The following is a 13,440-nucleotide window of genomic DNA, read 5'->3' as shown; positions in this document are numbered from 1 at the left end:
GCTCTCGAGGCTGATCAAACGCCCAAGAGATCGCCGATGGATGAGCCAGAACTACGCAGGCTTCTAGATTTTTGCCTGAACAATACGTACTTCGTCTTTATAGGCCATTTTTACAAGCAAAGGCAGGAGGCTCCAATGGCTGCCGCTATTTCGGTCACGGCGGCGAACCTGACCATGGAAGCGCTGGAAGCACGCGCGCTAGCCTCCTTTGCCCCTCAACCAAAAGTGTTCTTGCGTTATGTCGACGATTGTTTCGGCGTCGTTCAGAAAGACGCGGCGAACAGCTTGCTGGCCCACCTCAACAGTATGGAACGTGCCATTCAGTTCACGTCAGAAGAGGGGGCCGATGGCAAACTTCCCTTCCTGGACGTCCTCGAGTCTCGGCAGGGCCAGAGGCTACGTTTCAGCGTGTACCGCAAGGAAACGCACACAGACCGCTACCTGAACTTCAACTCCGTGCACCCCTCTTCCCGCAAGACGGCTGTTGTTAGCACGCTACTGCAGCGTGCGAAAAGATCGTGCTCGAAGCCCGAGGATGCGGCGGTGGACACGGCAAAGGTACGGGACGACCTGCCTAGCTGCGGTTACCCGAGGCACATTATAAACACAACAGAACGCCAACTGACACGACGGGGACAACTGGACGTGCCTCCTGCCCCGATGAAGCGAGCTCCTGTGCATTACCTTCCAGGAACAAGTAAATGTTTGGCACGTATCCTACGGGAATATGACGTGCAGGTGGCCCACGTTGACCGCTTGCACAAGGAGCGCTTCCCAGGTGTGGTATACGAGATACCTTGTGCAGACTGCAGCGGCGTGTATATCGGCGAATCAGGAAATTATAAGAATCATCGGCAGCAGCACGCACATGAAGTAAAGAATAAAAGCGTCCGCAACAATGCTTTAGCCAGACACGCCATCGTGAATGACCACAAGATTGATTGGGACAATGCAAGAATCGTCGCTACAGAAAAAGTGACCATCACGGCTACATCTGGAATCACTAATCATTCAGACCACATCTAACACAGTCAATCGTAACGACGGAAATCTAAACCCGATCTACTCACGCTCTTTGCAGCGATTATAGAAGCCCACTTAAACGACCTACTTCTGGTGATGCATTTATTGTGAACAAGGCTTCGGTGCTGGAAGCCCAAACGTCAGTACGTTTTTTTTGGACTGGTCGGCGTCGCTTTTTCGTTCCTAATGTACCCTCCCGGCCAGACGGGATTCCATCATGCTCTCGATTTCACCTATGTAGGATGCGTCGCAATCCTTGCATGGAATTTTGTAGGCAAAACCGGGGAATCTTGATTTTTCTAAAGGGTCCTTCACGCGTACCAGCTTATGATTAAGCCTGTTCGTTGGCACATGTGCAATTTTAACGCCATATGTGCCAGACACCCTTGCAAGAGCTTCACTGATGCCTTGCGTGTAGAGGACGGCAGCACGGTTTTGCCTGTATTTTTCAGGAACCCTTTCGGGGGAGGCAACTGAAGCCCGCAATTGTTGCGTCCTCACAAGCTTTGAAGGGTAGCCATTGCTGCGAAGGTCCTTCCTTACCACGGCTAGCTCTTGCTTGCGCAGACCAGGCTCAGAGCAGATTCGTGATGCGCGTGAGAAGAGTGCAGCGGCGACGGAGCGTTTTTGGCCTATAGGATGCGCAGAGTCGAACCCCAGGTATCTACTCGTGTGGGTCGGCTTTCGATACACACTGGTTGTAAATCCTTTGGCCGACCGTCTCACAAGTACGTCGAAGAAGGTGATCTGTCCATTATTTTCCTGTTCCATGGTGAACTGGATGCTTGGAACACAAGCGTTTAGATGCTCAATTAAAGGCATTACGTCTCGGCGGTGGATCACACAAAAACAGTCGTCTACGTAGCAGACAAACATCTTGGGGCCGTCTTGTACGAGTATAGCGCAGAATTTTCTAGAGCCTCTAAGGCAATATTCGCACAGACTGCTGAAACGGAAGCTCCCATCCCTGTTCGAAACCGCTGGTCCGTTGAAAACAAAATATATGTGTTCTGCAGGCCAAAGTCCAGGAGACAATATAAGTCTTGCGTCTCAATTGGCGAACGTGAAGGCAGAGATGCATCGTTCTCGAGTAGATCCTTGAAACTCCGGACCCCGTAATTTTGCTTGGAATTTGGCCTGCAGAACACGTTTTGTTTTCAACGTATAATGTTACAAGCAGCAGTTTGGAACAGCGATGGGAGATTCCATTTCAGCAGTCTGTGCGAATATTGCCTTAGAGGCTCTAGAAAATTCTGCGCTATGCTCGTACAAGACGGCCCCAAGATCTTTGTCTGCTAAGTAGACGACTGTTTTTGTGTGATCCACCGCCGAGACGTAATGCCTTTAATTGAGCATCTAAACTCTTGTGTTCCAAGCAACCAGTTCACCATGGAACAGGAAAATAATGGACAGATCGCCTTCCTCGACGTACTTGTGAGACGGTCGGCCAAAGGATTTACAACCACTGTGTATCGAAAGCCGACCCACACGGGTAGATACCTGGGGTTCGACTCTGCGCATCCTATAGGCCAAAAACGCTCCGTCGCCGCTGCACTCTTCTCACGCACATCACGAATCTGCTCTGAGCCTGGTCTGCGCAAGCAAGAGCTAGCCGTGGTAAGGAAGGACCTTCGCAGTAACGGCTACCCTTCAAAGCTTGTGAGGACGCAACAGTTGCGGGCTTCAGTTGCCTCCTCCGAAAGGGTTCCTGAAGAAGACAGGCAAAAACGCGCTGCCGTCCCCTACACGCAAGGCATCAGTGAAGCTCTTGCAAGGGTGTTTGGCACATATGGCGTTAAAACTGCACACGTGCCAACGAACAGGCTTAATCAGAAGCTTGTACGCGTGAAGGACCCTTTAGAAAAATCAAGATTCCCCGGAGTTGCCTACAAAATTCCATGCAAGGATAGCGATGCATCCTACATAGTTCACTGGAAAATTTTAAAAGAAGAATTCAATAGCACCAGAACGATGTCAAAAAGGGCAATGTAAGCTGAAATGCCTTGGCGGATCATCACCTGGCTACTGACCACGTCATCAATTGGGATTCCGCAAGCATAATCGCATCAGAGAAGCGCCTGTCGACACTACTTTTAGAATCAGTGCATATTCAACCAACTAAAAACACGATTAACCGGTCACGGGGTAATCTCCCCGAGATACACATGCGCACTCTGCGCCACCGAACCTATAAATAATCGAGACCTTTCACCCCCCTTTCATTGTGATCAAGGGACCAGTAGGGGCCCCAAAATGTCTTTATTTGTTTATTTGTTTTTGACCAGGCGAGTGCCTGCTTGTATTTCATCAACACCGAACTAACCCGCCTGAATCACCACTTTATAGACATTGAGCAATTCTTTGAATTGGTTTATTGTAGCAAGCAACCACTTTATGGACATTGAGCCATTCTTTGAATTGGTTTATTGTAGCAAGCTGTCTTGTTTATTTCCTTATTTTTTTGGCATTTCCTGTCTCATTTGAAATTGGGAGACCAGATAGCTTTTACTACGGGTCATGCACTGGTGACAACAAATATTTGATTTCACTTTAAACAATTTTGAGTTCTGTTTTATTGCTCACCAGACAATGACCTGAAATATAAGAGGCTCTTAAAACATGTGCTGGCATTTCTTTCCTGCACTGTAGTACAACTAATCATGACTTTTATCATATTTTGTTCACAAATTGTAATATTTAGAAAGTATTCAGCTGAATGAAAACGTTATTTGAGAAGCATGCGCAATCAACAAGGCCTCAATGACTCTCCCCACGTGGTTCACTTGTTTCTGTCACAAATAACCTGATTGCAGCCACATTCCACCCAAGACGAAGGTAACATACCCTCTGGGATGATGAATATTTAAAATGCCTTACGAGTAAGTGCTCAGCACATGAAATTGTGGCATTAAAACAGAAGATCCGTCTGCGGCATCCTTCACTTGGGGCACCGCTTGATCACAAACTTCGAGAAGCTGAAAAATGCTCCATGCGCCGCTCCAGCCAGCAGAAACAATGGAGGACGCAAGTTGGTAGGTGGACCGTTGGCATCCTGCGATTGTGAAGATTTTTATTTAGTAGATGCTCTTCTTTTTGTACCATTGTTCATTTTTCCTTTAACAAGCAGCTGAACTCCTGCAGGTTCTACGAATCATACAAGCATAATAAAATGCAGCAATGCAGAACAATTGGCAGGTTACCTCAATTTTTCTTTTCTAGGAATGAAAACAATGTAGGTAATCTATACACAACTACAATCAAACCTTTAAATTTTTACCTACTTCACTCCTAACAAGCCCGGATACACGTTAGACATGTGAGAAAGCTGCTACATTTATGCCCACAAACTTAATCAGGCATCAGAAATCGGCAGGGAACGATGTGTTACCTTTAAATGGCACTTTTTTTGTTCAAAACACGTAAATGGGCAAGAAAGGCCCATAACTATGATTTCGTACCCTTATCTGGAATGGTTTTCAGGCAATGCTTACATCTCACTTCAGTACCTTCAGGTGGTGGAGATCTTTGAAAACTCATTGCGGGCAAGTGGGTTGTGTTCAAGCTCTCGTATCTTGCCAGCATATGCTGGATTCCAGCATTCCCAATTCAACGTGACGACTCGAATGTGGTGGATGCAAGAAAGAATAAGCACACGCCAAGGGCGTAGCCTGGGGGGGGGGTCCAGGTGCTCCCCCCCCCTTCTTCATAATGTTTTATGCCAAGGCTGGGGTGCGGTTTAGGCAGCCTGAAAAACCGCCTGAAGTTACCTGCAGTTTTAAGGACATTCTTGCTCACATAAAGCTGAAAACAAGGGCTATGTCAACGTCTGATCCCTGCGCCCGCTCCAGATTCTGTACCTGTCAATATATAGAGCCCGGCTGCATTTCGCGCCGGATACACCGAAAAGCACCGGGAACCTGCCGCGAGCCGATCAAAACAGCCCCACTGTTTCAATGGCGGAACAGCACGGCCGGGGAATGGCAGAACAGCAGGAAAAGCCGCATATAGGCTTACATGTGGTCGGGAGCGTGTCATTCCTTGTCTTTACACTGGTACAAAGTATAATCACATGACAGAGCATGTCGCTGTATTTTGTTCAGTCAACTATCAATCCTTGATATGTTTATTTTTCTACTGACATCGCATTTCATTGACTATTGCAGATCCATAATTTCTGCTGCATAAAAAGCATTGCTCTGCCCATGTTGTATTTCCTCCACATCAACAAAACTACACAATTCTCCTTATTGCGGAGCTTTGTTTTTTTGGCACTATTCCACTGTTTCCTTGACCTCCCTCTTGGTTAGAATCAGCATTCTGTATTTGCTTAACCGGAATTTTACTGAAGCCATGTCTGTTTCGATTTAACAGATAGAAATATAATGAAATTTAAGAAACGTGCAACAAGCTCAACATTCAACAGCAGTGCAATAATATGTTCTGCTTAGCGCAAGTGTACTACTCACGTTACTAGCACAAAAAATAACAAAAGGCGATTACTTAAGGACGAAGACGCACGTTTGCTAGCTTCACCGCCATAATATACGAATGCGCCACATGTACAGTCCACTGCGATTCGATGGTTGTCGCGGGAAAGCTACTCTTTCAAACGAAGCAGAAGGAACACCAGCTTTAGCAAATATTCCATGCAAGTTTCGTTATCGTCGGCGTAATAAAGGGCAACCAAGTCCAAGTCTGTGCTTGATAACAACGAATGTACAGCTTGAAACCCAAAGGGTGGCAAGTCAGTCGTGCGGGCCATTGTTGTATCATGGAACAGCCAACAAGGGAGCGAAGAGTGCGAAATCTCGATTTTCATGGTTCCGAAACGAAACCGTGGGCTGGTGGCACGCTTGGCCGCTCGATACTGGCGCGATAACCTTCAAATCGTGCTCGACTGTACTTCATAGCTGACAAGAAAACTTAATAGTCCCTTTTCTAAAGGAAAATCTAAAACACGAGAATCTTGATAGCAAACCTTCAGTGTTGGCCTCCACTTCCTCCCGACGAACTTCGGGGACCGCGCGCCACTCACGAGCGCACTCATGATCACGCTCACGAGCGTGGGTCCGCCTAACCACCTGCTCTGCGGACGAATGATTCGCCCGTGGTCTGCCCATAGACCAGCGAACGGGAATTTAGGTGATCATAATTATCATCACCATCTAAGCTCCTTAAAGGAGCCATGAAGAGAAAACACAAGTTTGGTTCATTCAAAAGATTGTCTCGTTAGAATCATACTGACACCACTTAACGTAAACTTCGCTCAAATAAGCTACATAATTAGGAAAAACGGGCATGGTCATGCGACCCACCAGCTCATTTCCCGCAACAGAACCTATGATGTCACATGAGCTAAGCTCTGCGATTGGCGGAGGCTGGCAGAAGCAGACGCCAATTAGGTAGAGCTTACAAACTAGACGAATGAGCGATTTGCGCTTAAATTTAGGGCACATTCTTTACAAAGCAATAAGAATGATGGGACAAACAGTGGAAGTTACGAAAGCACATGTAAACATAGAAGTACTGATGCGTTCTGCTGTTCGTACTGCGCACAGCATGCTTGGTTTAGCTGTGCACAGCACTGCGGGGCTTGGGGTTGTCTCAGACGACACTGGCCGATTGACGCAAGCAACGGTGTCTTACGTGCCCCATTTGTCGAGCGAGCACTGTTTCAGGGAACGAATATTTTCTCCCAGAACAAAAACAAGCCAGATTTAAATGCGGGCAAAAACAAACCAAACTCTTGCCACGGTATGGTGGCGCCATCTAGGTTACAGAACGTAAAAAAAACGCGGGAACAAACCAACACCGCTGTACAGGGTGGAGACAACCTTTGAACGGTCCCGTGCCGCCGCAATTGGGCCAACAGGCTCAACGCGTTATTCTTTTCGTTTCCCACGAGACCTAGCAACGCGAAACAGACAATATGATTCAAACTTCTTCAGTAAACCGCGTTGCGGCGATAATTTTAGCGCGGTTTTGACACAATGACTTGCTTCGGCGGCGAGCGAGCAACCGAAAATGGCGGCGCCAGCGTATACGTGTCTCTGCCCTGTAGGGCGGATGCGTGAATGAAGGTACTCTAGGCTGCAGAGCGGTCGGTTCCTGTGATGTCATTTGGGACCACGAAAACGCACGATTGAGCGGGAAAATCAAAATTTTAACCTAAATTGTTTAATTTCTCAGTGAATAAAGCACCGTTTGTATCCAGACAAGCGCTGGGGGCACTATAAAACACGAAATCTTTCGAATAAAACCAACTTGCATTTTCTCTTCATGGCTCCTTTAAGGTGGGCTTTACAGTTAGCGTTGAGCATACACAAATCGCATGTTAAAGTCAGTTATTTCAAGCATCGTTCGCAAAACAACGCGCAAGATGCCTTGCCTACATATTTCCCCGTCCCATCTTTTGGTCGACCACGGCTCTCCCCCCCCCCCCGATCCCCCCCCCCCCCGAAAAAAAATTCCTTGCGCCTGGCAAACGCCCAATCAGGAGTACGTTCAGCATGCACGTCGGTTGTTTAAAAAAAAGGGTGTAATGTATTGCTCAGAAGACTCAATGCTTGCACGCATCTTTGGAGCAGCAACGGCCGTGGCAGATGTGTTTGAGTGGTTTTCCTCTCTCATAACATCCACAGTGCTTTCAGGAAAAGCCCCAGGCCTAACAATTAGCATGTTCCAGTTAAGAATAATGCTTCGGATACTTTACATTTTTCAAATCTTTTTCTTTGTGGAAGAATGTTTGTTTATTGGCGGTACAGCACTAGCGTGCGTAAATCGCAGCCGTCAGAACCCCAATCAGGCATGTTTAAATGGTACAGGCAGTTACATAACTATTTGAAAAAGTGTACTGCAAGGACTGTCAATTCACATGATAAACATCCAAAAAATAGCTGAAAACAGAACTGGTAAGGCTTTATCGAAGACTAAACTACAAAGGTAATAACATTTTTGTGTCCCCACCTAAGAAATATGGCTTCACCGTAAACATGACTAACACCAGGAAGTTCGTATACATGGTGATTAACTGCTACGCCCACATTATGATTTTGGGTGAAACTTTGAGTTTTCCGAAATTAACAATAAAGGTTGCCATTGAGCGCCTACATGTTAGGTTATGCATGAAACACCAATAATTGTTACGGGGGAGAGAACTTGTACATACAAGTGATCGAAGAATATTCAAGTATGATAGCCCACTGTGCTACCAAAACTGTGTTTGAAAACTTACGTTCTGGCGGCCAAACACTGTTGACAATGCTTGTTGCTCTTGTCCGGTTGAATGGAGGGACGTGATGCGCTCAGACCGTCCAGAGGTCTAAAACGGGATGACACATGATTACCACACATGCAAGAATGGAAATGATTAGCTGCTCGAATGTTACGTCTCGGGCAACACAACATTCAGCCAAAATCACTGCCCGCGTACCGCGGCACCGTACACATGGTGAGGTGGCTCGCCGCAAACGCAACGAAGCTTGCGAGGCGCAACATGGCACAAACGACTGCGGTGATCAACGAAGCCGAAAACGCTGCGCAGCACAGTTTAGAGGAGTAGCCGCCCGTGTTCTGATAAACTACGCGTAAGACGTGGTTCGCAGTGGTGAACTCTGAAGCTGTTCAATATAGTGCTGCGGAATGGGAAACGTTACTGAGTTACTGAGCGCCACGGCTTTACTGAGCGCCAGTGCGTTTAGCGCTCAATGCAAGCACCACAATCTTTCGCACATCGCCTTTCTAGAGACGAGCCCTCTAGGTTCAACCTCGCCAGTTCAGTCAAACAATTCACACACGCGTGCTCCTGTTAACGAATCCTTAAAGCGGCGATGACAGCTACAAACGACATCCAGTGACAAGAAAGGCGGCAAATGTGACGAGACAGCTTACCGAGAGGAGCCGATGCAGAAGAGCGAGCGACGTTCAGAGGCAAGCGCCAACGAAATTAGCCGTCTTCAGGTGGCAAAGTTGTTCTCAAATACTCCATCGCGAAGTCGAACACGACAGACACAACCGAAGACGACGAGGTGCCCAATTAATCATAATAACTGCGCTTGTTTAACCGCACACCACTGTAAACACGTAAGACAGGTCACGGGGTATCTGTTCCGGAATCCGGCCACGCCGCCGCGCGCCGTACTCAGGGAATCGGCCGTTGGCAGGGAGTTGCGTAAACAAATTAAAACGACAACAATAAATAATTGCCTCTTTTACTGAATATAAAATAATCTTTAGGTTTATTATTTATTGTGTGCATTATAATAAAGAAGCTTAGATATTTAAAGTTTACAAACACAAAACGCGAACTGAAGCTTTTGGCGCTCGATTTGAACGTTAAAAAAAGCAGCAGATAGTAAGATAACACTGCGCAATGAAATTTGGCAGTGTTCTAGTGTAAGTAATCGTATTATTATTTGGCGTCTGTTTATTTAGCGCCCGATTTCATGCCCCTACCTCCCCAACTTTTGTTTTCTTTTGATATCTGCCTTGTTCTCCAACGTTGTTTCTGCAGGAGAAACTATGTGGTCTGTTTATTGCATTTGTACACAATATTTACGGTCGCTAACAATAGGAATGGAATAAAATTGTGATTGCTAGTACGTTATAACTCCACTGAGTGACGAGAATGACTGTTGTCAGAGAGGGCTATGATTGTGCTGGTGGGGCAGGAGAGGAACAGGGAACGACGGAATGATGATACAGATGTCACAGTTCAAGGCTGTGCTGTGCTCCGTGCAAGGCTGTAGAAAACAAAAAGTGGGAGGGGGAGTGTTATTCTGTCGAAGTCGTAACAAGCAAGGGCTGATATTTTTGCCTGTTTCAACTTCGGTGCTGCCGCTGCTTTTTATTGAATTTGGCAGCTTTTTTTTCTTTTGAACATTTTTGACGAGGTTGGGAGGATGGTGCAATGGGAAGTCTTTTTGAAATTATATTGCATGCATGGCCTCAATCAATGAAGAGCTGAACACCTTTCCCACACCCTTTCAACACTCTTCCTAAAAACAGGGTGTTGAGGTTGGTCAACACCCTTTTTTTCACGCAAAAAGGGTGGAGGGCTGCGAAAAAGGGTGTGCAGATTCAAGAAAAAGGGTGTCAGGGCCTCCCAACACCCTTTTTTCAATTATTTTACACCTTTTTTGGCCAAAAGGGCGTAAAAAAGTTTAGTGTGTAATGCTGTGTGCCCATTTGAAGGGTATGATGCGGCATGCGGGGATTTATTCTATCGATAATAAAGTAAATAAAGCTGAATGAATGAATAATGAATGAATGAATGAATGAACGAATGAATGAATGAATGATGTAAACGAATTGATTAGAGTCTTTCTGCCAGGTTACCAAAGGTATTCTTGGCCAATGGCGGAAAGTGTCCTTTATGGCAATGCTTCCAAATAACTAACACGTATTCGCGCACTGTTATACTGAGAATAAGAGCTGTCTTGTCACGAGTGGCAAGTATACCAAGCATGAAATGGTGTACTGCATTTTGTCTGCTCGTCGTCACTCTTCTGATGGTGCGGTTACACGCCTTGACTTTTGTTTTTGTAATAGGGGGCGGTGGTAAAATACGCATCTGGTAATGAAATGAACCAAAATTAATTCGCTCACTTTAGTTAAAATTGTGTCGAGACGCCTGCAGAATTGCTGCGTTGACTCCCAGGTAAAGAGCCGTCGGAAGGCCAGATACTGCATTTTCTTTTATGGATCGCGAGCACACAAGGATTTTCTTAGCGTTTTCTCGCGCAGACCAGATAAGCACTTGGCCATGTAACTTGTAACGCCCTGAATTTCCAGAAAAAATGCAGGTTTCCCGGAAGTTCCACCTTTAATCGTTTAACATCGTAAATGAAGATCATTGGTGAAACAAAATTTTGAGAAACTAAAAATTACAAACATATAAAGAATGACAGAAAATGGCGATCCGTATAACGCCCTGCCTTTCCAATATAATGCAGATTTAGTGGAAATTCCGCTTTTAATCGTTGTAATAGCGTAGATAAATATAATTGGTCGAACAGAAGTTTGAAAAACTAAAGAAGAAGGAAAGTATAAAAAATACGGAAAATGCTGCCTTGTAACGCCCTTTGTTTACAAAAAAATGAAGATTTGGCGCAAGTAAAACCTGTGATCGTTATAATAGGGTAAATGGAGATAATTGGACGTATAGGACTTAGAAAAACCAAGAAAATGTGCTCTAAAATACTCACACTCAAGAGAAGCGACATTAGATTGCTGCGCATTAGTAGACATTTCTCTTCACTAATGCAATTTTTTTAAGTGGCCTTGTTTCATTCGCGCTTCCGTTATTAGCGAGTTATTGTACGCGGAAGCGCAAGGTCGCGGTTAAGCATTTTCAACATTTACAATGCAGTTAACCAATACCATTGCACTTGCGCATGTACGCACCCTTGTGCATCGAAAGTTTAGGCCATATAAAACAATGACACAAATAAATGGGTTGCAATGGCTGCAATTCCACCAAAACATTTTAAATTTGTGCCCTTCTGGACATCTTCATGACATCAGCTTTCATGCAATGAAGTTTTACCTTCATGATCTCAGTGTTTTACCACCTGATTTAAAAGGCTTCAATGCGCACACCACGAAATAAAAAAAAACTCACTATATTCATAATGCGGTGTTGCAAGCAAAGCTGTAAAGCAAGTATCTGTATACCTTAAGCCTATCCGGATCTTCAAGTGATAGTCTACTCATAAAAGATTGGGACACGAACAGAGAACTGAGTTGGGTATATGAATGTTAAGTATTTTGCCATTCTAGAATTCATGAGCATGCACAAGTGTGAGATGAAAATTACATAAATGACACCTTGTCGATGGAACGGTGTTTTCTTTTTATTTCACATCCAAAATAGAAATGTGAACACAACAGACTTATACTGAAATAACAAATACAAATATTTGCAGATTGCGATTGTGGAACACACAAATGAAAATCTTTTTTTTGTGGAAGAGAAAATACCGTCCTGTCAAGACAAAATTATTGCTTTCATTTATCGAAATTTCAGCAGCTTGCTCCTTACAAAACAGGCAGAAAACTCGTCTTCTTTCCAGGCTACTGATGTATAACGCCCAAGGTTTGTATCAAAGCTGACGGGCATCTCATGACCTTAATGTAATGTATTACCGAACAAAGAAAAAGTACATTCTCGGGGCTTCAATTATGGACCAGGTACACCACTTCTGAGGATGTAGATGGCCTTTGTAGAATCTCCCCAAGCAATCTTTTGCCCGGGAGCTGCTGCTTCTTGAATTTCGTCGCACTGGAATGGAAAGAGCGTTGTAAACATTTCAAAAACATTGATTCACGGGTAGTAATCTGTTGTGTTGGCACTGCTTAAAGAAAAGAAACGGCAGGGAAATAAGTGACCAGGTAAAAAAGAGTGACGTTATTTATCGGCGGTAAAACAGTATATCCTGAAGGGGCGCAGCAGAACTATCATCAAAGCGTTTGATGAAATGTGAAAATATCATGAATCAGGTAAGTGCACCGCTGTAGTTTAGGCCATTATTTCTTACTGCTTGTAGATCCCAACGCTCTCCAAAAGGACGTTTTTTCATATACATAGGAAGGCCGAGCGCTTTTTCTGTACAAAGGCGTTCGAGAAAACGTTGCCATAATGTTTTTTGACGGAGACACGTGAATTGCACGTCGAAAAGAAACTATGTTCGCGTTTACATGCGGAGGGTAGTGTGCCCTAGTTTTTTTTTATGATACAATTTCCACCAATTGTCTGGCGCGAAACATTTTATTAAAGATGGAACAAAATTGCTAGCAATATCTTTTGCTAAAGCATAATTGAACTGCGCACACCAAGCAACATCCATCGCATCTGTAACAACATTGGAAGCCACCGCTTCGAGAGACCTCCACGCCGGCAACGCGCCGCGTTTGCGCTGCCAATACTATCATGTTACTGCAATCCGCGAGTTGACACTCCAGACAGACGACAGCTGTGGCGAACACAACTAGAGGGGGGCTGTTGTTACTCATGAATGTTGCTACACGTGAAAACTTGACCACTTAAACGCACCGTAATGAAGTTTACAAATCGCCACAGAATACAGAATCCAGACAACTCAAAGCGCCAGAAAAGTCACCAGCCCAAAAGGACGACGCGAAAACATAGTTATGAAGAACCGTTACATAACTTTTTGCTACGCCTACCGAAAATGACAAGCAGTGGCCATAGAATATTGAAAGATACAAAATTCAAACTAGGTTTTATGTGCCTTGACCTAAAAAATGAAACGCGTGGAAAAATGCAATTTCTTGATGACACCACGGTACTCATTGCGGCAACGGAAGTACCTCACATGTGCAAGCGTTTTAATTTTTCGCCTGGATCCCAAAACGGCCGCCGCACAGGGAAACCGAATCCTCTTTATAAAGAACGTT

At 45.1% G+C, this 13,440-nt stretch overlaps 1 long non-coding RNA gene across 1 annotated transcript; it reads right to left on the bottom strand.

Moving 5' to 3' along the window:
- Positions 1 to 3,188: 3,188 nt before the first annotated feature.
- On the bottom strand, positions 3,189 to 9,136 carry LOC144164159 (uncharacterized). The gene is made up of 3 exons (XR_013321086.1): positions 8,914 to 9,136; positions 8,258 to 8,344; positions 3,189 to 4,075 (listed from the first exon to the last, which is right to left on the bottom strand). It is a non-coding gene; the product is annotated as an uncharacterized LOC144164159 (long non-coding RNA).
- Positions 9,137 to 13,440: the final 4,304 nt, after the last annotated feature.

Source organism: Haemaphysalis longicornis, unplaced genomic scaffold, assembly GCF_048455015.1.
Source record: "Haemaphysalis longicornis isolate Haplotype H1 unplaced genomic scaffold, Haemaphysalis longicornis Haplotype H1 scaffold_13, whole genome shotgun sequence".
Lineage (NCBI taxonomy): Eukaryota > Metazoa > Arthropoda > Arachnida > Ixodida > Ixodidae > Haemaphysalis > Haemaphysalis longicornis.
The sequence above is the reverse complement of the archived record's forward strand: the minus strand, read 5'-3'. Positions and strand labels throughout refer to the sequence as shown.